General features: G+C 36.6%; 1 protein-coding gene and 1 long non-coding RNA gene across 4 annotated transcripts in view; one reads left to right on the forward strand and one right to left on the reverse strand.

Annotated features, from left to right (window-relative positions):
- The window catches only part of KCNH7 (potassium voltage-gated channel subfamily H member 7), a 501818-nt gene that overhangs the window by 434339 nt on the left and 42768 nt on the right, over window positions 1-24711 (reverse strand). The window lies entirely within an intron of this gene.
- Window positions 4265-18002, forward strand: LOC125095479 (uncharacterized). The gene is made up of 3 exons (XR_007125910.1): window positions 4265-4464; window positions 6242-6332; window positions 17795-18002. It is a non-coding gene; the product is annotated as an uncharacterized LOC125095479 (long non-coding RNA).

Raw genomic sequence — 24711 nt, forward strand, 5'->3', positions numbered from 1 at the left:
AACAGTCAAAAACAGAGACTGTCTATTCTCCAGTGTCAAAGGAAAACAGTCCCTGAAAGGAGATAAATAACATGTCTTGCTAATAATAAAAATAAAGACACATGAAAGTCAGTATTTTCCATATCTTAAACTGGGAATTTCTGAATCTATAATACTCACAAAATTTGACAAAAATTCAGTAATGTATTCAATATACATTTATTACATAGGTATTGTAGATATAAAAACAAGTAAGAAATGAGTACTAGATAGAAATAACTTGTAGAACAAATAATTCCTCTCATACCAAGGGAAAATTTCTAAATAAATTCTAGGTGGACACTAGCTACTGTTTTCTCTGGGTCCTATTATCTAGTAACTGACAAGTGCAAGTTTAATCTGACAGCTCTCAATGTTCAAGAAATTATATATAATAAAGAAAATTACAGATTATATAGTTCAGTCAATATGAAACCAAAAGCCCTTTGAATATTGTAGTCACAAAAAATCTAAATCCAGTATGTCTTTATAAGGAGCAGCAACACTTTTAGAAGCTATGTCCTACCAACATGAGCTAAAGGCGTTGGCAAATGACAGGGAAAAAAGGGGGAGTGTGAATTGTGTTAACTTATGACTCAGAAATAAAACGAGACAGAAAGCACACTGAGAAACAAACATAAATAAAAACCTCCTAACACAAAACCAAAATCCAAAAGGGAAGAAATGAATCTTTTTATACCTACAAATTAATCCTTCATTTTTAGCTGGAATTAAACTTTATCAGAATCAGTGTCATCACAATACAATATGTCAAATATATCAATTCTGATTATCAGTATTTTGTAATTGTTTAAAACTCTTATTATCCATTTTGTTTTTAGCAATGTTAAAAGTATTTGATTAGCAGTGAAATAATCTCTTTAAAAACATAGTAGAAAAGAACAGATTTTTTTTCCTACTTAGGAAGAAGAAAGCTGAGATTAACCCTAAACAGCAGCTTACTCAAAGAATTTCGTCTTGGGAAAGGGTTAATCTGAACGGTGGTATATGCCTCTGTTTTAAACACTTATCGTACATGTAAGGTGGGCAAGCTCAGGTTTCTTTTAACTTACAGCCATAAGATTTAGGGCCTCAAGTAACACAAGCAAGCCTGTTCCCAAGATGGATTGACAAGTGGATGCTCTAGGCTTGTCTGTAATGAGAAGTCAGGTATTAAGGAGATTCCTTTAAACACAAACCTAACAGAAGAATATTGCTTTCATAACAACGTGCTTATTGGAGAAAACTTGGAGTACTCAAATATATTTTCAAAAATTAAGTATAATTCTACCAGGCTGAGATGAATGCTACAAATATTTTGGTGTCCGACTCTCCTTGTTTGTGAATGTGTAAACATCTGCGTTTACATATATCTTTAGGATCACTTTTGTAAACATTACTTCAATGCCATTTAACAATCATACCAATTTTTTGTAAAAATCATTTTAATAGTAGCATATTTTGTACATATGATTTCTAGCTTAATGTTTTCTCATTTTTGAACATTTAAATTATCACCAGGCTTGATTTGTATAACAGGGATGAATGAGTAGTGTTGTACACAAATTTATGCCACCCTTGAAATAATTTTCTTAGCATATAATTTTTGAAAGAGAAATTAATGAATTTTTTAAAGATTTTATTCATCTCTTTGAGAGAGAGAGAGAAAGAGCACGCACAAGTGGGGGGAGGTGCAGAGGAAAAGGGAGAAGCAGGCTCCCTGCTGAGCTGGGGGTTGCGGGGGCGGGGGGGGGGGGGGGGATTTGGCTAAGACACAGACATGGGGCTTCATCCCAGGAGGCTGGATCCTATGACCCTGGGATAATGACCTGAGACCTAGGATCATGACGTGAGCCAAAGGCAGATGCTTAACCAACTGATACTTTAAAGACTTCAAAACACATATTACCATATTCTTTGCTTGAAGTTCACTGTTCTCCTACTTATGTGTCCTCTACATCAGTGAGTATTACCATTTTTAAAAATGTACTAGTTTAGTTAAAAAAAGAACATCTGCTTTAGTTTTTCTGAGAAAAGTAAGTCTAATGTCAATTTGAACTATCTTGTACTTTTCATTGTCTTTGTATTTTACACAATGTTTTGAGTTTTTGAGATTAAACTGTCATTAGGACTTACTCTTTGTTGCACAAAAGGCTTTCCTCTTATTGTCTACTATGCTTTCCTTTCTACTCACATATTATCCTTTGAGAAAGCACTGAAAATTTGTGGTTCTGGGCTATAGAACAGAAATTGAGTAAGAATGGTTTCTACAACAAGAGGAGCAGTCACACTTAGTCATAAAGTGGATATAAATAAAATGGCTATTAGAAGGAAGAAGATTGATAAGGAAAAAGAAAAAAAAAGAATATAGAAATGTACAACCAGGGAGAGGAAAGGAAAAAAAAATAAAACATTTTTTGGAACAAAATGTTAAACTTTTTTAGCCATCCATTTGCATTGTATACCAGTCAACTCTGACCTTCTTGGTATCTATTAATTTACTATTATACAACTCCATTCTCTTATTATTTTTTAAATACTACTGAAAAGTGCTAAAATATCAATAGTGGTATAAGTTAAAATACACCTGTTTTATATTGCAGGAAATAAAGTGCAGAGTTGGAGCTGGTTTTGAATGGAGTTCAAGAGGGCTAGAGCCAAAGTGCCTAGGCATAGGCTTGCATAGGCTTGGCTTTGCCCTTTACTAGCTGTGTACCCTTGAACAAGTTATTTAACCTTTCCAGGCCTAATTTTCCCATAGAATTGTTAGGAAGATCACAGACTGAACACATGGAAGGTACATCAAACAATGCTTAGCTAATGATAAAGACTTGACACATACTGGCTGTCAATTATTAGTAAAGCTGAGAATCTTAGCAAGATAAGCAATGAACTCAGTGTTATCATTTATTTATTCATCAGACATTTATTGAGCACACACTACTTTCCAGATCCTGTGAGAAGTGCTAGGAAAATAACTGCTACTTTCCTAATCAACCTGCTCATATGGCCTCTGGAGGGGAGTCTTACTATAAGCATCACAAGACCACAATGCGAGTGCTCACCCTCTTATCTATGGAGGCCAATCCACTGATTAACACAAATGATCTGAGCCAAACCAGCTCCTCTCTGGGAAGTGTAATTAAAATAGTGAAAGACTGAGCCAATTATCTTTGAGTGATGAATTGAAAGGATTTATTGATTTAAAGACTGCATTTGGGACCAACTACAAGTGAAAAATGCTGGTAGGAGGTGTGGGGAGTGAGGGAGAGAATCAAAAGGGAGAGGCAGAGAGAGAGGAAGAGAGAAAAGAAAGCCAGGGTGCAGAGGGTGGATTAGAAGGGAGAAGAGAAAGATGAGAGGACAGGAGGCCAAGTGACCTCTGAAAGAGAGAGTAACTCGGTCCCAGATTTAACAATTCCTCATTTCCTGTCCATGGAATATGACTGTGCTTCACTTTGTGATCTTGGATAGCAATGAGATTGGCTCTCATATCCTTAAAATATCTGCTACTGTCCCACTCCCATTTCTACTTGAGATATCGAGGTGTGGTTCTGTTTTTCATTCCTCAAAGAGCTTTAACTAAAGTAATGCACAGGGGCATCAGTGTGGCTCATTAGGCTGAGCATGTGCCTTTGGCTCAGGTCATGGTTTTGGTGTCCTGGGATCAAACCCCATGTCATTGGGCTCCCTGCTCAGTGGGGAGCCTGCTTCTCCCTCTGCCCATCCTCCCCAACTTGTGCTCTCTTTCTCTCTCAAATAAATAAATAAAATCTTTTAAAACAGTCAATGCACAGTAGAGAAACATGAAGTAACTTCCTGACTTGAGGGAAGTATGGACACAGGATGAACTATTCTATAAGAAGTTTTCTCTATGAACCCACCCTCTCCAACAATTATTATTTTCTATCTCTCTCTACCTGTTCTCAACCCTCTGTTGTTGGAGTTGGAGTTGGTATTTAGAGCCTACTGAACACTCACGATCTCAGACCCTAAACATACAGGCCAAGTGAGTTATCATATAAGGGAGTTCTGGAATCTTTAACTGTTTTTCTACTATTATTATTCTACTGTTTACTAAACAAGCATCACCAACAGAGTACTCTCTTCCAGGGGCATGAAAAGTGGAAGAGTAAATGTTGAAGTTGAGACTAATCTATGTTGAATATGTTTTAAATAATTAAGCATTATGCTAAGTACCATATATATACTAACTATATTATCTCATTTTACTCTCCGGCAATCTTATGAGGTTTGTATCATTGTTTTGCAAAGAAGTAAACTGCCACTTAAGAAACTGAAGCAATTTTTCAATGTCCTTAAGGCCAGCAGAAGAGCCAAGATTTTAACCAGAGCTAAGACACATGGCTCTGAGTAAATTCACAACAGGATGTCATAGAGAAAATGGTACCAGGTACTTTATTTTGGTCCTTCATGAGAAACAAGGTAAACTAGTGACATAACCTCAATTAACATTAATTGTATTATCCTGCTGAATGTAATACTGAGTTGAAGCAGATTTTTTTAAAGATCGATTTTTCTAAGATTATTTCCTAAAATTTTTAAAGAGCTAGCTTTGACCTATATAATGACCCTTTTTGGTGTGTATTAGGTAAATGAATCATTAACTATAAACCCAGTGTGTACATTAAAAAAGATTGGAAACAAAGAGCTTGCAAGTAAGCTTAAACTACTGCAAATTACTTAAAAGTATAAACCAAATTGCATGAAGGGCAGCAATGTACATGTATAGCAAGACCAAATGCTCAGTGAGCCACCATAGTACCCCCATCAAGGTGAAATCATGTTGAAGTTAAATCATGTTTGCATGAGAGATAAAAGATTAGCAATCAAATAAATACCAATGTCAGTGGTGTGGGAAAAATCAGAATGCAGAACAACTGAAAATACATGAACAATAAGAGGATACATGTCAAAAGAGACACAATAAAAGAAGATTAACAAAAATAAGATTTTTTAGGAAATTTAATATCAAAATGGATGGGGATAAACACTGTATTGCTTTGCTTGAGAATAATCTCGGACATTCAATGTTCTTCTACTCACATATGTTTAATTGTAAGAAAGAGTTTTAAGAACAAACTAATGCTATGAGTAAACATTTACTCCCTACACTTAATGTTTCCATGCGGAGAACTTTTGCTAGCTTGACACTCTTGGTTCTCACCCCTCTCTTAAGAAGCAATGCTTAAGGTGCAATTTAACAGAAAGTATTATAAGGTCTACTTACTTGCCAGCTAAGCCAAACTCACCAAACCTAGTTTTCACTGGTAATAAAATTGACTAGCTATTTGAACCCTGCATCTGAGTCTCAATTAGTTTCTATATCAGGTAGAAAGGAGAAAGATTCTTTTTTACCTCCTAAAAGTTTAATAGCTAAGACAGATTATATGGTAGTGTATGTTGTGGGTATAATAGCTTACAGATCTTTAATCTGTACATCATGACCACTCATGTATGTATAAAGTCTACTCATTGACAATTACTATAAAAATGTTTTTTTTGTTCTACTTAATTTTGGTGTTGGTATTTGAATCATGGGTAGTATATAAAAAGCATATAATGATCAGTAAGGATTAGAAGGGCAAAGACAGGGAGAAAAGTCAACTGGAAGAATTCCTGGGTGACTAGGTAGGTGGCCATGTCAATCTCATTATGCCCTGGAATTACTGTAGAAAGACAAATGGTGAGGTTGAAACATTTATTAAAAATAAAAATAAATGTGAAGTCAAAGTACTAAGTTTTCAGAGGAGAATAATCTGATTGTATCCTCTAATTCCATTAAAATCATACCAATTTCAACAAATAATTCTGTAATGCTAATGAATCATTTAAATTTATTCTTCAATGCCAAGGAAATTGATGTTGTGCTAGGAAGTTTCCTACGTGGGCATGTACATGACAAATTGTCTGTCTATTAAGAAAGTATTAAAAAAGATGACTGAATAATAAGGAGAAATAGGCCAAAGTCAAGCAAAGGGTTCACTTTTGACACAAATGAAAATGAAATCTACTTTAAAGTCATGCAAAACTTGTTATGATGGCCTAATTTCCATAGTATTTCAAAATATAATAACTTTATAGACAATAATAACAATAACTTATTATTGCTAAAATTATCTAATATGTCCCAAACCCAATGTTAAGCACAAGACATCTCATTTTGACCTCACCAAAAACCATCATTTTTCTTATTTTGCAGATAAGGAAACAGGCTGAGAAAGGTCCTTTTCTCAATGTCACTTGTGTACTGTTGGGAGCTGGGACTCAATCCCAGGTTCCTCAGATCTCAGGTCTGTTCTTTGCACTATGCTACATTTAATGCATTACACATGTCTTTTTTTTTTTTTTTAAGATTTATTTATTTACTTGAGAGAGATATAGCAGTGGGGAGGTGAACATGGGGAGAGAATTGTAAGCAGACTCTGCACTGAGCATGGAAGCGCCACATAGGGCTTGAGACAGGGCTCAATTTCACGACCTTGAGATCATGATCTAAGCCAAAACCCACAGTCGAACGCTCAACTGTGCTACCCAGGAGTCCCAATGCATTGCACACTCCTAAAATAAATTTCTCCCTCTTCCCTTCTAATTCTTGCCTTTCAACTTTCCCATTTCTGCACTCATTCACCTGGTTCTGATGTTGGATCACCCCTGATGTTGTCTCACAACTCCATTCCATCAACCACCCAAGTCCACATCTATCCTCTCCCACTTGCCCCACCTGAGGAGGCTCCTATCACTTCTTTCCTGCCACAGCAAAATAATTGATTACACATCCACCCAGTATGAATAGCCATGTTAAAATCTTGTTTCTACATATGCCATTATTATGTTCCACAGAATCCATTTCATTTGCTAACAACTTTCAACAACTCTTTTTTCCCTATAAGGATAGGCAAACTTTTTCCTGTAAAGGGCCAGCTAGGGAATATTTGAGGCTGTATGAATCACATGGTTTCTTGCGACTGTTCAACTCGGTCAATATAGTTCAAAGGCAACCAGAGATAATATGTAAATGTGAGCCACACATTCAGGTAAGGGAGTGTGGTCCTATTATAATAAAATTATACTTAGGAAAACAGACAGTGGGCCAAATTTGGTCCACAGACTATATAGTTTATCAAGCCCTGGTATAGGATAAAATAAAAATGAGAACTTTCACTTGTTCTTCAGGGCCTTTATAAATTACTAAACAATATAAAATAAATATTGTTAATGAAACACACAATTCAGCAAGTCAAAGAGGTCATCGCACCCCTACTCCATAACTTTTCTTTCAGGGCCAAATGTCATGAAAGAATTATGTACACAAAATATTCACTTTCTCCCTGTTCTATCCACCCCCCAACCACATTCTGCAATCTCACTTCTTTCACACCCGTAATGTTGGCAACACTGAATTTTGTAGTTAGAACTGAGTTCATAGGGGCGCCTGGGTGGCTCAGTGGGTTAAAGCCTCTGCCTTTGGCTCAGGTCGTGATCTCAGGGTCCTGGGATCGAGCCCCGCGTCGGGCTCTCTGCTCAGCCGGGAGCCTGCTTCCCTCTCTCTCTCTGCCTGCCTCTCTGCCTACTTGTGATCTCTCTCTCTCTCTGTCAATGAATAAAATCTTTAAAAAAAAAAAAAAAGAACTGAGTTCATATACCGACTTATTAGTTGTCTGACCTTGGGTAATATATTTAACATCTTTGATTCTAGGTCTTTTTATCTGTAAAATGATTATAGTAGCAAAGACTTATATAGCAAAGACTTAAATGAACAGCCACATAAAATGTAAAATAACATAGCTACATTGCAGATGATAATGAATGTCACCCTTCCTTTTTGTAACCCTTGCTAAAGTCACCATTAACAAACCTAACTGATGGTTTATGGGCTTTTCTTAAACTTGATTTTTCTGATTCAACATTGATCACTCTTCCTTTGAAGGCTCTCCTCCCTCATCTTGGACAGCAATACCAAACTCCTCACCAGCTATCACTCTGAGGGCTTTTTTTCAATCCTTCTGGACAGCTCTCTTTTCTCTGTTTTAACTATCAATAGATCCTTTTGCCCAAAGCAGGCTTTCTCTTGATTTTCTTAGGTCTGGCTTCTTCCTGCCATATGGACCTTAGCCAGCCTTCCAGAGAGGCTTCTGTGATCACTGATCCATATTAGCCCTCCTGTTACTCTCTCACACATCAACCTCTTTTAACTCTCGGCATAACACTTGTCACTGACTGATACTGCCTTCTGGGTTTTGTTTGTTTATTATCTCCCTCCACTACAATGTAAACTTCAAGCACCCATTCATCACTATTTCTCAAGGACTTAGAATAGCACCTGGCACATAGCAGGTGCTCAATAAGCATTTACATAACTGAATTGTATTGACATTGTATTCCCCTGGGGTTTGCCCTTAGCCCACATTTCCTCTAACTATACAAGACCTCCCTGAGCTAAATGATCTACTTCCAGAACTCTTGAATACAAAAATTATTCCAAACATGAACCTTTTCCTTCCTCTCTCATCCACTCCACCCCCAAGCTCCACTTCCTTGGCTCCCTTAATTTCTCTCTTGACCTTAACTGCTGGCATAGTTATTTTTCTAAGTTATAAATCTGAACTCCGAACATCTGGATTAAAATCCTTCAGTGGTTCCTCACTGCTTGCAGAACAGAATTTAGATTCCTAAACTTATCAAATAAGATCAGTCTCTTGGGGCACCTGGGTGGCTCAGTGGATTAAGCCTCTGCCTTTGGCTCAGGGCATGATTTCAGGGTTCTGGGATCTACATCGGGCTCTCTGCTCAGCAGGGAGCCTGCTTCCTCCTCTCTCTCTGCCTGCCTCTCTGCCTACTTGTGATCTCTATCTGTCAAATAAATAAATAAAATCTTAAAAAAAAAAAGATCTGTCTCTTGCCTCACTTTCCAGTGTTATTTGTTACCACTTCTCCAAATAAAAATATTAACAGTTTGATAAACTTTGAGTTCTTATTGTGAATACAAAATTGGGAAAAAACATAGACCCTTCTGTCCACAGGCTTTGTAGGAAAAAAAATACCTAATCTCAATAAATTAAAGGGGAAGAGAAGAGAGTCTCTATTAGGAGCTTATTTGTTTCCTAGAACTGATCTCAATATTCCATGTGTATTTTTTTCATATAATCTTTATTGCAAGGAGATGATTATTATGTTATTTATCTGATGAAGAAACTGATATGTAAGTTCTTCAAGGTCAAAGATTATTATCTGTTTTATTCACTTCTGTTTGTCCAGCACCTTAAACTGTAGTGGGTACATGCAAGATCCTCCCTAAATATTTTTTTTAATAAATGGAGAATTAGAGAAACTAATTAATTTTCAGTATTACATGAACAACAAGCAACATGTCAGGATAACAGTAAGATTTATTTCAGACCCTTTACTTTCTCATAATCATACACCATGAGGGTTGGGACTGTATGTTTTCATCATCTTGTTGTCAGTATATAGGACTTGGCACAGCGCAAGTAACTAGAAAATATTCTTGAATAAATAGATTCAAAAGATTCTTCCCTACATAGAATGGATATCAAAAAATTATTTTATAACATGATCTAAAATACTTCAAAATTATTAAATTGTATAAATGGATCAGTAGAAAATAAATAGATAGAATAAATGGATACATTTATGTCATGTGAAACTGATTTATTTTAGATATTCACATTTTAAATTAATATATATACTATTAGACATCAATGCCCAACATGATTTACTGAGATAGGCACGAACCTTATGTCTATTACAGAAGATTTATCCACGGAGTTATGTGCATTTACTGCTCTGCCAGTTTTGATTCCATTATCCTGACACCTTATCAGAGAGAAGCTCACTATTTTTTCTGTTTCTGGAGGATTCAGCTTCCTCAGTAATTCAACTCAAATTTTAGTGCAGCTCAGAAATTACTGCTGACTTCATGACTTATGTCAACTCTGTTTTTTTTTTTTTAAGATTTTATTTATTTATTTGACAGACAGAGATCACAGTAGGCAGAGAGGCAGGCAGAGAGAGAGGAGGAAGCAGGCTCTCCGTAGAGCAGAGAGCCCAATGCAGGGCTCGATCCCAGGACCCTGGGATCACGAGCCGAGCCGAAGGCAGAGGCTTTAACCCACTGAGCCACCCAGGCGCCCCTCAACTCTGTTTTAACTTATAATTCACTCTGTTTTATTTTGCTGACAAATCCAAAAGTCATTTCTTTTCTACCTTCCCTCTACCAATCACTAACCCATCCCAACCCATACTAACCTAGCATCCAAACTGTTTTGGGTTCATGATGCCACCTGCTGGCAGAAAACTGTCTGAACCAACCATGTTCCTCCAAGGCCGCCTCATTCTTAAAGAAATTCTGCATAATCCAGTGTTACCTTTTTCCTCTTTTCTTCTTTCTGTATCTTACTTCCACCATAAATAATTTCTTTCTCATACATCCTTTTGAACCCTCTGCCCCTCTCAATTGCCTCCATTTCCTCACGGTATGTCTGTTTTCTCCTTCCCTCTGTTGCAGTTGAGCATTTAAACAAAATCCTTCTGGCCGATGATTGATTAGTATATTAAGGGTGTTGATGGTATAAGTATATCTAAGGAGATGGAGAATATGAAGTCAAACTATGTGCTTATAAGTTCATTCTGATAAGAAACAGCAAGAAAAGTCTCTCTCTTCATTTCCTGTTCCCAGAAAATTCTCTTCCCTAGAGGTATTATTCTGCTGAACACCACAGACATATACATAGAAACATTATTTTCCTGAACAAAAATCATAGCTTATTATTGAGACCTTTCTAGGCCTTGTTCCATTTCCACAGTAAGTATTTTAGTGATGGTTTCACAGAAGTACACAAAGAGCGGCCACACTCCTATTGAGTGCTGCATAGTATTCCACAGTGTGGCTATGTCTCATGCATGTGACAAGTTCTCCAACAAAGGATTTTTAGTTTAGTAGTTTTTTTTTTCCTAATCTTTTACTACTACAAAAATTGATGCATTGTGCCAGTGCTAGGATAGTTTAATGAACACTTAGAGTTACTGAGTCCTAAGGGGAGCCACAGAAAATATTGAAATTTTGAGATGAAATGAAGATAAAAAACTGGTACCTTGTCAGTCTTATGGCATAGCCCATAAATTTTTTGACAGTGTCCAGATACAACTTTCAGACTCTTCTAAACCATTCTTGTCTATACACGCATAAAGAGATGTGGCCTCCATTTCTAACCTTAAATCTCTATAAAAGGTTTTGGAGTTCCAAACAATTGACTTAGAATTTGGGGGAGAGAATGTATTTGTAAGGTTAAGATTTCCTTCAGAAGACATTTTTTCAACTACTTTATTAAACTGAAAATCTTATAAATTCACAATTCGAAAAAAGTACTGCCTTACGTTAATACAGTTTGTTTTCAGAAGAAGTAGCTGCTACCAGTCATGTATAAGGACTACAATAAACTGGTATGAGGATGTTATATATTCTATTACCTTCATTGTTTAATCAATTTAAGAGATAATTCAATAAAGGTTGTATCATACTTTTAAACATGCAAACACATAAATTTACACTCTTAAGCTATATAGTGTAGACTCAGAGTTTTATAGCTGAAAGGGAGGTTAAAGATGTTCCCATTTTATACTTGAGGAAACAGACAAGAGAGATGAAGTATTATATACAATCCACATTTTTAAATAGTAGTATTAATAACAACATGAATTTAATGTGTGCTTTGTCTTTGGCATTGTGCTAAATGTTTTATGTATTCACCCATTTAGCCCCATAAAGATAGAATCCATATTATTTATTACTATTTAAACAAGTTGAGGCTTAGGGAAATAAAAAAATTTCACAAAGTGAGGCTACAGTAAATGGTAAGGCAACAAACTGAGTTTGTGTTGCCTATTAATCCTGATTTGCATATTTATTAAGTCTCTATGTTTATTAACGACATCCACATGTTTATGAACACTAACATTATTTATGCATACTCTCCTGACCTAGAAGAATGAAAACAATTAAACACGGCAGGAGAGAATGAGGAAGATAAAAATTAGACAAAGTGGGGAAAAAAAATGAAAAGCGGAAGAAAGGAGGACAGTGGAGTAATAGGTAAAGATGTTTTAGGATTTAGCTATATATAATATTCTGTCAAAAGCACTTTTTGAGCATGAGGTCCTTAAAGATTAGTGGCTACACAGTCAAACATAAGAAATCAACAGGTAAAACTAGACAGCTGTTTTGTTTTGTTTTGTTTTAAGATTGTATTTATTTATTTGAAAGAGAGACAGTGAGAGAGGGAACACAAGCAGGGCAAGTGGTAGAAACAGGCTTCCCATGGAGCAGGGAGCTCTATGCAGGACTCAATCCCAGGCCCCTGGGATGAGGGCCAGAACCGAAGGCAGATGCTTAACACTGAGCCACCCAGGTGCCCCAGCCCCTGGTTTTGAACTGTTCTTTGCCTAAGTCTCGAAGCTCAAACTTTTAAAATTTCAGGGGGATCAGGTGGAAAAGTGACTAATTCAGGGCTTTGAAAAGACAGCAAATTTCTTATCATGACTGAGAAAATTTTCATTTATGAGTAGCTATTTCAAAACCCTGCAAAGGGAAAATTAAATAGCCCAGTAAATGCAACAAATATTCCTCTATGTTGAAAGTATCATTTCAGTGACATGAAAGTCAAAATGAAAACTAGCTGGAATTTAGATTTTTCTAGCATTATTAATTTTGAAATTCGGCATCTAAATTTACTCTTTGTATTCATAACACAAAATCCCTGCATGATCCTTATGAATAGGCCAAACAATTTTGTGACTCTGGCTATTTCACTAAACAGATTCAACAAATAGTTGTGGGGTTGCTACTGGCTTACATATCCATCATGTGCCTCTCATAGTAGTAAATGAAACAGACACTTTCTGCCCTCATGAGGCTTACATTCTAATGAGGGAGAAAAGAGAGCACACACACACACATATATATGTATATATATATGTATATATATATGTAGTTAGATAACAATAAATGAGAAAAATGTGAAAAACTAGGAAAGATAAACAGGGAGTCAGGGGTACAGTTTTCAATAAAATAGTCATGAAAAGCTTTTCTGAGGAGTTGACATTTGAAGAAAGACTAGAAAGAGGTGATGGGATGAGTCACATGGATTAATTTAGAAAAAAGCATTTTGGGAACAGCAAAGTACAGACATTAAGGCAGGAATATGTCAAATACACACACACACAAATAAATAAACTATATATATTTGTGTGTGTGTGTATGTATATATATATATTATATGTATATAATATATATATATAAATTTTAAGATTTCATCCATTCATTTGACAGAGTGCACAATCAGGGAGAGTGGGAAAGAGAGAAGCAGGCTCCCCACCGAGTGGGATCCCAGGACCCTGGGATCATGATCCGAGCCAAAGGCAAAGGCCCAACCAACTGAGCCACCCAAGCACCCTAAGCATGTCAGATATTTTCAAGGAAACCTGAGGGAGCCAGACAAGGTAGCTGGAGCTAAAGAGGGAGAAGAGGGAAGGCTGGAGGTAAGATCAGAAAGGACATGAGGAGTTCACTTTCAAAACCTTTTAGGTCATTAGTACTTTGGCTTTCCCATAGAGGAAAAAACAAAGCCCCTAGAGAGATTTAATGAAGAAAGCATCCAAGTAGTAAGAACAGCAATAATTCTAAGTGTTTCTGTTACATTTTTCTGAGAAGAGAATAAAGTCAAATAGCTTCAGGAGACTAAACAGCCTTCACCATGGCCAGCAATGGAATGGACATCCATAGCATGCACTCTGGAACATGGGATGGTTTAAACAGTGTATCTGGTTAGGCTGGAAACTATGCTTCCAAACTCCCCTTCCCTGTATGATAGCCAAATGTGGTTGATCAGAAGGGGAGCTTGTGTGAGACTTGGAAGGTGAAAGTAGAGTAGTCTACTGGGCATTACAGTGAGGGTCACCATCACCAGATGCTGTGATAGACAGGTGCAGAGGTACATGGCAGGTTGTAGTCCATCCCAACTCTCCTCCACTCTATGTCTAGTATCTTCCTAGCTGTTGACCCTGTTACCCAGCAATGGCTAGGGCCATGCCACAACTAGACACTTCACTGTGGAAATACAGAGGTGACCACTTATCAGAGGCAACACTTGCCTAAAGACTCACAGGCAAGCTTCCCCTTGAAGTCGAACCTGGCAGCAAGAAGTGTGTGGTTTCCAAAGTGGCTGCACCAACTTGCATTCCCACCAACAGTGTAAGAAAGGGGAACAGAGGGTTCCCCTTTCTCCACATCCTCTCCAACACATGTTGTTTCCTGTCTTGCTAATTTTGGCCATTCTAACTGGTGTAAGGTGGTATCTCAATGTGGTTTTAATTTGAATCTCCCTGATGGCTAGTGATGAACATTTTTTCATGTGTCTGATAGCCATTTGTATGTCTTCACTGGAGAAGTGTCTGTTCATATCTTCTGCCCATTTTTAAATATGATTGTCTGTTTCGTATGTGTTGAGTTTGAGGAGTTCTTTATAGATCCTGGATATCAACCTTTTGTATGTACTGTCATTTGCAAATACCTTCTCCCATTCCGTGGGTTGCCTCTTTGTTTTGTTGACTGTTTCCTTTGCTGTGCAGAAGCTTTTGATCTTGATGAAGTCCCAAAAGTTCATCTTCGCTTTTATTTCCTTTGCCTTTGGAGACATATCTTGAAAGAAGTTGCTGTGGCTGATATTGAAGAGGTTACTGCCTATGTTCTCCTCTAGGATTCTGATGGATTCCTGTCTCACGTTGAAGTCTTTTACCCATTTTGAGTTTATTTTTGTGTACGGTGTAAGAGAATGGTCAAGTTTCATTCTTCTACATATAGCTGTCCAGTTTTCCCAGCACCATTTATTGAAGAGACTGTATTTTTTCCACTGTATATTTTTTCCTGTTTTGTCAAAGATTATTTGCCTATAGAGTTGAGGGTCCATATCTGGGCTCTCTACTCTGTTCCACTGGTCTATGTGTCTGTTTTTATGCCAGTACCATGCTGTCTTGGTGATCACAGCTTTGTAGTAAAGCTTGAAATCAGGTAACGTGATGCCTCCAGTTTTATTTTTGTTTTTCAACATTTCCTTAGTGATTCAGGGTCTCTTCTGATTCCATACAAATTTTTGGATTATTTGCTCCAGCTCTTTGAAAAATACCAGTGGAATTTTGATTGGAATGGCATTGGAGATTCCTCAAAAAATTAAAAATAGAGCTTCCCTATGACCCTGCAATTGCACTACTGGGTATTTACCCCAAAGATACAGATGTAGTGAAAAGAAGGGCCATCTGTACCCCAATGTTTATAGCAGCAATGGCCACAGTCACCAAACTGTGGAAAGAACCAAGATGCCCTTCAACAGATGAATGGATAAGGAAGATGTGGTCCATATACACTATGGAGTATTATGCCTCCTTCAGAAAGGATGAATACCCAACTTTTGTAGCAACATGGACGGGACTGGAAGAGATTATGCTGAGTGAAATAAGTTAAGCAGAGAGAGTCAATTATCATATTGTTTCACTTATTTGTGGAGCATAACAAATAGCATGGAGGACAAGGGGAGATGGAGAGGAGAAGGGAGTTGAGGGAAATTGGAAGGGGAGGTGAACCATGAGACTATGGACTCTGAAAAACAATCCGAGGGTTTTGAAGGGGTGGGGGGTGGGAGGTTGGGGGAACCAGGTGGTGGGTATTAGAGAGGGCACGGATTGCATGGAGCACTGGGTATGGTACAAAAACAATGAATACTGTTACATTGAAAAGAAATTTTTTTAAAAAATGTGATATAAAAAAAAGTGTATGATTTCTCAGATTGATTGCTTCTCTAATGATATCACTATCGTTTCTGAACTTCACTTCCATGGCTCCTCCCACAACTCTATGATGTTTAATGTCTTTGAGAAATTCCTTATCCCTTGACACTCATTAGTGACCACTCATTAGTGGAGTTTCCTGATCCAATCCATTTACAAAAAACTGTCCACTTGCTTCAACATTTGATAAACTTAGCAATTATTGGCAGTTTTGGAAAACCGAAAAATGAATGTTAAGTCCTTGGCTTAGGCCAACAATGTTTTGAGGTATTTTCAGGAAGGCTTTATTATAGCAGACAGAATACTGATTTTATAGCCTGATCCAAGGTTTAAGAATACCATCTAATCCCAACTTCTGCTTCTGAATACAATCCATTTGGAAATGAGAGCAGATGTTGACAGAGATGTATTTGTCAGTCTGATGCCTCAGCAAACACTCTTAAGGAAAGACAGCGTGAAACTAGATGGAATAAATATTGTCTCTTAAATTTATTTTACCAATCCTTTTAGCTATATCCCCCAAAGGTGACATTTCTAAGATGATGAATACATTTAATGTTGCCACTAAAACTCAGCAGAGTCTACACGTTAATACCACAGCTTCGAACATAAGATACCCACATTAAAGAGAATTTTTCTGCATGTTTTAGTTTGAAATGTAAATGAATGTTTGACTTATTCATCAGTAATTCCAGACTTCAGATTTTCTCCTTTCTAAATGTATTGAGTGCATTCTAGTTGCGGCTCCAAGTGCTAATAATGACTATGTTTGAGTAAAACATCTGTTGATATCCTTTGAAAAGAAACTGTGTTTGAGGAATTCATTTGATTTTTATTCAAGCAAAACTCCCATTAAATCTGAATTTACATTGTTTCTATCATTTGGATTTGGTGAAATGCAGATAGCCTGTAGGGAGCAGTGGAAGTCTACAGTAAATTAAGATTCAAAAAAAAAAAAAAAAAGACTTCGATGTTAATACTATTGACACAAAGTCAACAAGAATTGATTGAGCTAATATATATTATAGATTCTCTATTACAGATTCTCTAATATATATTATACTCTATTCATTTTATTCATTGCTGATGAATATGTCAGACATTCATTTACATTTCAAACTGAAATATGAAGAAAAATTGTAGATTCTCTATTATATTGTTTTATTTAATCCTCCTGACTATTCTGTGATCTGGTTTTACAGAATATGGAGCTTCTAAGAGGTTAAACAGTTTGCCCATATTCTTAGCACCAATAAGTGACAAAGCCACTGTGCAGACCCTGGCATATTAACTACAGATTAGCATTCCTTCCTTCAATCTCTGTAATGTTAGGCATGGAAATAATAATACTGACCCCAATATTTTATTTATTTCTCATTATACCCTTACCAGGGGTATGTTAATTCTCCTATTGTCCATTACATAGCCACTGACTCTAGCACTGAAGAATTAACTTTTAGCTGTGTGGTTTTGAGCTTTATTTTATTTAAATATCTCCATCAAGTATTAGAAAGAGCTTAAAGCCTGAGGACGCCAGAGCCACCTTTTTTGCAAACTTGGCAACATCAGGCAAATGACTCTCTGAGCTCTGTTGTTCTTATCCACAAAAACAGCAGGCAGATCACCTTAACTCCAAGATTGCAGTGATGGGTCAAATGCAGTCAGGTGTTCAATAAAGGTTAGATTCCCTTCCTTTCCTAAAGATTCCATGGGCAGCATTGGTTGGGATACATTATTGTTCTGTATAACTTCATCACATAAATAAGGGAAGAAGGAATCTTTGACAAAATTGTCCTATATTACTAACAGTGATATTTCAGAAGCTTTTAATTTAGAATAGAGTTAAGTCTGAACCAACGGAATATAATGTTTTTTAACTCCTTGTTAATCTCCACAGCATTATGACCAGTCCACAAGAGGAGAAAAGGGGGATAAGGAAAGGTGCTGAGGTTGTTTGGGAGAGAGTATAGTCTCCTAGACCTCCTCCAACTTCTGTTTTCAATCCACCAGCAGCTGACATAGACCCAACACGAATGGATTCTGCTATTCAAAGAGTCTGCACTAGAGGCACCTGGATGGCTCACTAGATAAAGTCTCTGCCTTCAGCGCAGGTTATGATCTTGGGGACCTGGGATCAAGCCTGGCAGCGGGCTCTCTGCTCAGCAGGAAGCCTGCTTCCCTCTCTCTCTGCCTGCCTTTTTGCCTACTTGTGATCTCTCTCTGTGTGTCAAATAAATAAATAAAATCTTTTTAAAAAAAGAGTCTGCACTATTTCTTAATTTTTTTATTTTTTAAACTCATATAAAATATTGTCATCCATACATATATTTCACTTTTGAAAGGAAATATTAGCTTGTCATGAAACAGCATAAACTGAGAACCACCAATGTTTTTAAGTGCTATGAATCACTTTTAGCCTGAGACAAATATACCAGTTAGCAACATTTGTTCATAAGATCGATGGTCTTAAATACAACACTTTAATAAAACCCATACTTTTCTGTTAACTTCTTACCCTATCATTGTAGCTCTTGTTTCATATGATAATCTTTAGTATATCACCACCACTTATTTTATATCAATTTTTTTAACATTTTACTGTTTTATTGATTTATGATCATAATTCGCTGTTGGTTAGTTATCCAGACTTCCTTCACTGGAGTTTTTGCAGTCAGTTTAATCTGACTTTCTGGACATTTAAGTAAGTGAGTTGAAAAGGAAGACTTTCTGCATTTTCAGTTTTCTATTTCTCTGGCTTCCAATACTACTTCCCATTCAGGGTGCATGTGGAGTTTTTGCTTGTTTATTTTGTAGGGGGGGAGCAGGAGTAGGTGGGATTTTTGTTTTAGTTGTTGCTTTTGTTTATCAGTTGTTGAGTTGTTTGGTTCTTTTGGACAACTTTCTCAGGAAAGAGTCTGAGACCAGGGCTGCTTAGAATTTAGAATCTTTTGAATATGGATATTGATTTGTGACTGTACCACTTTAATTAGGCTATTAATTCTCCAATAATTTAATGATTTTAATGGTTCTGAAAACTTCAACTAAAACTGGCAATATGAGCCAATTTTCACAGAGTACTACGGGCTGGGTACTATTCTATGTGCTTGACATCTATCAATTCCTCCTTACAACAAACCCAGCAGATAGACATTATTACCTCCATTTAATAGACGAAAGAACAGGCATAAAGCTAAGTCACTTATGCAAGGGCACACAAGGATGCAAAATCCAAAGTGGTCCCAGAGCCAGTATTCGGCCCTTAGAAGTGTGGCTTCGGAGCTCTCGTACTTCTACTAGAAGCAAAACAAGTTTAAAAACCAATGTAATTTTATAGATTGAATAAAAGTTGGCATAATGTCTTTAAAAGTGCCTTAAAGGGGCACCTGGGTTGCTCATTGGGTAAAGCCTCTGCCTTCAGCTCAGGTCATGATCTCAGGGTCCTGTGATCAAGCCTCGAATGGGAGACTCTGCTCATCGGGGACCCTGCTTCCTCCCCCCGCCCCACCGCTCTCTGCCTGCCTCTCTGCCTTCTTGAGATCTCTCTCTGTGTCAAATAAATAAATTTTTAAAAAAATAAAAATTAAAAAAAAGTGTTTACCCTGAATGGAAATTTTATGGCAAAATAAGGAAATAAAGATAGATGGATGGATAGCTAGCTGGCTAGCAAAGGAAGGAAAGAAGGAAGGAAGGAAGGAAGGAAGGAAGGAAGGAAGGAAGGAAGGAAAGAGGGAAAGAAAAGACCAAGAGGGAAGAGGAAGGAATTTGATCATTTATGCGTCAGGGACTGACTCAGAAGTATCATATACCTAATGTCTGATGTATGTGTATGCAAAATCACTCCCTGTTCTTTGCCTATAACCAACAAGTAATTGCAGATAATATCACCTCTCCCCTCCTCCAACACAATTCCACTCATTGCTGGTCAGAAAGACTGTGAGAAAAACCAGAGAAAACGTTACAGCTGTAGCTTCTGTATACCCACTGTAGCACTCATACATTAATTGCCAGAGTAATTTCCACAAGTATGCAATAACTACTGTCCTTATAATGTTTTCTTTTTCTCTCACACATATGCTCTTCCATACATTTATACTCTTAATTCTACTTCTATTGCCCATATGAGAAAAGAGCCTCAGAGGAACTTTTTACTAGAATAAATTGCCTAAAGTCACTGTACTAATGAGACTTACCAAACCAATTTTTATTGTATCATTTATGTATTCCTACTATTAATACATGATAATGCCTTTCAAAAAGCCTAACTTTGAACTGTAGCATGATTTAAGTCTTAGAAGAATTTGACATAGACAAATGATCTTATTAATATGTATAGAAACACATTAATTTTATTTCTTGATATCCTGTGGTTTTAATAATTTTAAAAGTTCTGATTCATGACCTTGAGTAAAATACATATCAGAAGTAGTGAAATTATACTTTCCATTTATTTCTTTTTAAGTTATTCATTGCACTTTTAGCTATTTTGCCCAGTCAGTAATTAGGAACATGCTTTAGTTTTTATATCATTAAAATGAATAAGTAACCACAAAATCTATATTCTTTGGCAATGAACTCACTTCGTAGATAAAAAAGGACTATTAATTAGCTTCAGATTAAGGTTTGCCTTGTATGGTATCAATAATTTAATATTATATGATCAGTAATTAGATAACACAATTACTTTCTATTAAGATCTTTTTTGTCATTACAAAATTTAGTGGATAAATTGGAATGAAATTGTTTAAAACTTTACACTTTCAGGAGAGTTTGGTAATGAAGAAAGAGAAGACAGAGAAGAGTAGAGAAAGAGGAAGCAGCAACAATTACAAGGAATTTAGAACACAGGTATGTTTTAAATTTCTTGTTTTGATTCCAAGAACACTTTTTTCCCCCCAAAGGATATCCCACTCAGATGGTTAAAATAGGATGAAGTCAGTCCTGAGAGCAACGCCCCACCACTGACTCCAAACAGTTCTTGAGTCCTAACTTCAGGATCCACGCTTTGTATTCACTGACTATTAGCTCTGAAAATCTACAATTCTAAATCTAGCAAAGGAGAAGAATATCAGAGAAGCTGTACATTCAGACTGTGACATGGAAGGTTCCTCTGGTCATACTGAGATGCGTTGTGAAACCTCTGTAGAATAGAGACTATTTCTCATTATTTAATCTTGAGAAATAGGAGTTTATGTTTATGGGATTCATACACAATATAAGATAATAGTTGTGAACACCTTGCTCTGACTGGTTCCATTTCTACAGTGAGAGAGGAGAGCATCCTAGGTCCTGTCCTACCTATGAACAAATCTAAGAGCACAGAATCATGCACGTACTCTATGCAGAGAATCACAGATGGACGCCAGCTATTTTACTTCTGTGAAGTGCAAGAGAGAAAAGTTAAAAAAAAAAATGCTGCCTCAAAAAATAAAAAAAAAATAAATCCTATGACAAGCATAATCAGGCCCAAGGAACAAACAAATGGGATATTTGAAATTCCAGTAAGTTCGCTTTTTAAAAAGTTGTTTATACAGACCATGAATTACAATAAAAGAAGAACACAGTTACTGGAATCAGAGAGGCTGGGTTCTGAATCTCGTATCTACCGCTGATCCATGTCACGACATTGGGTTAGTCATTTAATTTTTCTAAATCTTAGTGTTCCTGTTCGTAAAATGGGCATCACAATTTGAAAGTGTTCCTGAGGGACTGAATGTGGTACCTAAGGGGCCAAGCCATAGCACAACACATGATAGGCAGCACACCCAACACTGTTTAACAAGGAAACCTTCCCATTGATACTGAATGAATGAGAGTCCTTTGGGATTGCAGTATTTTGCCCAGTGACATACTTAACCATCTGCCTCAGGTGAGCTTAGTGGGCTCAGGCACCTCCTTAATCATAGTAAATTTAGAGGTTTTCTCCCTATGTAATCCAGTTATATGACTGACCTGTGGTCATATATTATCCAGCTTGTCTTAGATCATGGGACATACATGATGGTAAAATTAAATAAATAAATAAATAAAATACATCATAGTATTTCCCATTTCTTCTTTTTAAAAAGATTTTACTGATTTATTTGACACACATAGAGAAAGAGAAGCAGCAGTGGGAAAGGGAGAAGCAGACTCCCCTCTGAGCAGGGAGCCTGATGCAGAACTTGATCGCAGGACCCTGGGATCATGTCCTGTGCCAAAGGTAGCTGCTTAACCTGCTGACCTACTCAGGTTCCCCCTCCCATCTCTTCTTGTCAGAAAAAATATTTCTTTTTTTTTTTTTAATTTTTTTTTTAAAGATTTTATTTATTTATTTCACACAGAGAGATCACAAGTAGGCAGAGAGGCAGGCAGAGAGAGAGAGAGAGAGAGAGAGAGGAGGAAGCAGGTTCTCCGCTGAGCAGAGAGCCCGATGCGGGACTCAATCCCAGGACCCTGAGATCATGACCTGAGCCGAAGGCAGCGGCTTAACCCACTGAGCCACCCAGGCGCCCTCAGAAAAATATTTCTGAGGACAGATACCACCTATGGCTCCTTAGTAGTAGTAGTAGTAGTAGCAGCAGTAGTTAAGTATAATATACTCTATATTATGCTTAGCATGGCACATATGTGAACATTTAACAAGCCATTTTTCCTATGTACTAGCAACTGCAGGGTATCTATAAGAGAACTGTTGGTTCAAAAAAATAAGTTGTGTTCATGTTGGTTTGATAGTCATCACTCAGGACTTTAAAGAAGACCTGTTTTTGTTTAATCATGTTTTATTTTTTAATTTTTAATCCCTTTGTATATAAAGTAGCAGGAGGAGATAGGAGATCAGAAGATATCTCCTCTTCTGACCTACTTTAATCTCATTTCAGTCAGAGAAGGTAGCTTTCCATGTGTAAAACTCTGAAGCAGGTGCCACAAGGACACATGGTTATTTAGGATGCACACTCACCTGGTTGGACTACAAACTAGTTGAAGGATAGCAAGGCAATATGGCAAGTACATTAATTACAAGGCATAATATGGCAAAGTCTCATCTACTGGAACCACAGAAGGTTGGTATATTCTCATCTCTCACAGCCTATGGCCACCAATAACTGTAGTCTTTTGCTATGAACTTCGATTTGTTCTTAAAAATTCCCAACAATGTTTCATCAGAGTCAATTATCTTTTTAGCGTCCTTACATTATGATGTTGTGATTCTCTCTGGAAAACACCTAAGTTACCTAAGAGAACTGATCCATTCATTAGTAGATATTAGGATATCAACATCTTCTATTTGAACCGAGAAGTTTAACATTACTCAGCAGAAAACAAGAGCTGTCATAGGGATGAAGAACTAACATATCTTCAGGGGCCAAGTGATTATTATAAATGAGTGTAATGGGCTGTAAGTGAAAACAAGACTGGTTGGACTGGGGCTATAGCAGAACAGACACACAGGGGCATTCAAATGAAACACTGTCGAGAACAGAATGAAAGGAAATTGAAGGAATCTTTGGACTATTTCTAGCCTGTGGGCCACTGTTGCAAACCCCTGATCTGTAACATAAATGTTAATAGTATGGGAATGAGGTTGTCAATGTCGATCTTTAAATGTGATAGCACAGTGGGCAGCATGGACCCACAGCTGTAAGTTCCAGAAGCAAGAGCACCATTTTGCTTAAGGCAAGGCCTATTTGTACTAAGGCTGCTAACTGGACATGCAGCTGGAACTGGAAGTTCATCTAAGGTCAGACAGCAATATTATGCAAATTAATCAGGTATAGAACATTATAGATCTGGAAATTTCAATTGTTGCATTAGCTGTCTATAGTGCCCCATTTCTGAATTAAAAGGGAGATTAACTCTGATTTTTTCCTACTTGATAAAGTACAATAATGACAAGAATAATATTGTTTATAATATGAATTCAAACACCCTTTAAAGAAATACAAATTTATCTGTTTTCAGTAAATGAAAAAACAAAGGTTAAGAAGATTTGTCCCCTTGTGCCCTATATATACTATATATAGATATAATTTATAGCACTTTTTTATTTTCATTATAGAAACTTTCTTTCTAGAAAAAAAGTAATTTATCTACTTATTTAATTATTTTTTTTCTTTTGTAAACATTTATTGAACTCCTTTACAACACCAAACTATTGTGCTTTTAAATCAGAAATTTACAACATTTAGATAAAAGCTTGTTTGTACAGTATCATTTTTCTGGCTCATCAGTGGAACACACGGATTGAGAAAATGACTTAATGTCCAGTGTTAAATTACCTGTCACTCCAAGTTCATTGCTCTGGAGGCCTTATGAATTCCTTACATCTCCTTTGATTCTCTAGGGATACATTAGGGGTAAATGGTGTCTTTCATTTTTGCTTAAGTCATTAAAGATAATACCCTCCTTCCTAGGTCTCACTGGAGCTGGGATAGAAATGATAATTATTTTAGAAACAAAGTAATTTAACAAGAAAATAAAAGCAGTTGGTCCAAAGGTTTTTTAAAATTTATATTATTTTTTTTTCCTATGAATTTACTCTCCCAGAGAATTTTTCTTTTTTTTCTTTTCTTTTTTCTTTTTTTTCTGTCCTGGAGAATTTCTGAAGGAAGTGTTGTGGAGCTAACACTCCTGGAAAGAATTTCAAACAAGATAAATTTTGCCAAAGTTTTCATTTATATTGCTATAAATATAGTCAGGTTCTTAAAGTGACACACACAAATTTTAGAATATTATACATAGCTATTTCAAAGTCTTCATTTCACATTCTATAATGTGTGATATAATCTTAAACAACCTTCTAGGATTCATTTTCTGTGAATGCTTTGTTTCCTTAGT

This window comes from Lutra lutra, chromosome 3 (assembly GCF_902655055.1).
Source record: "Lutra lutra chromosome 3, mLutLut1.2, whole genome shotgun sequence".
Taxonomy (NCBI): domain Eukaryota; kingdom Metazoa; phylum Chordata; class Mammalia; order Carnivora; family Mustelidae; genus Lutra; species Lutra lutra.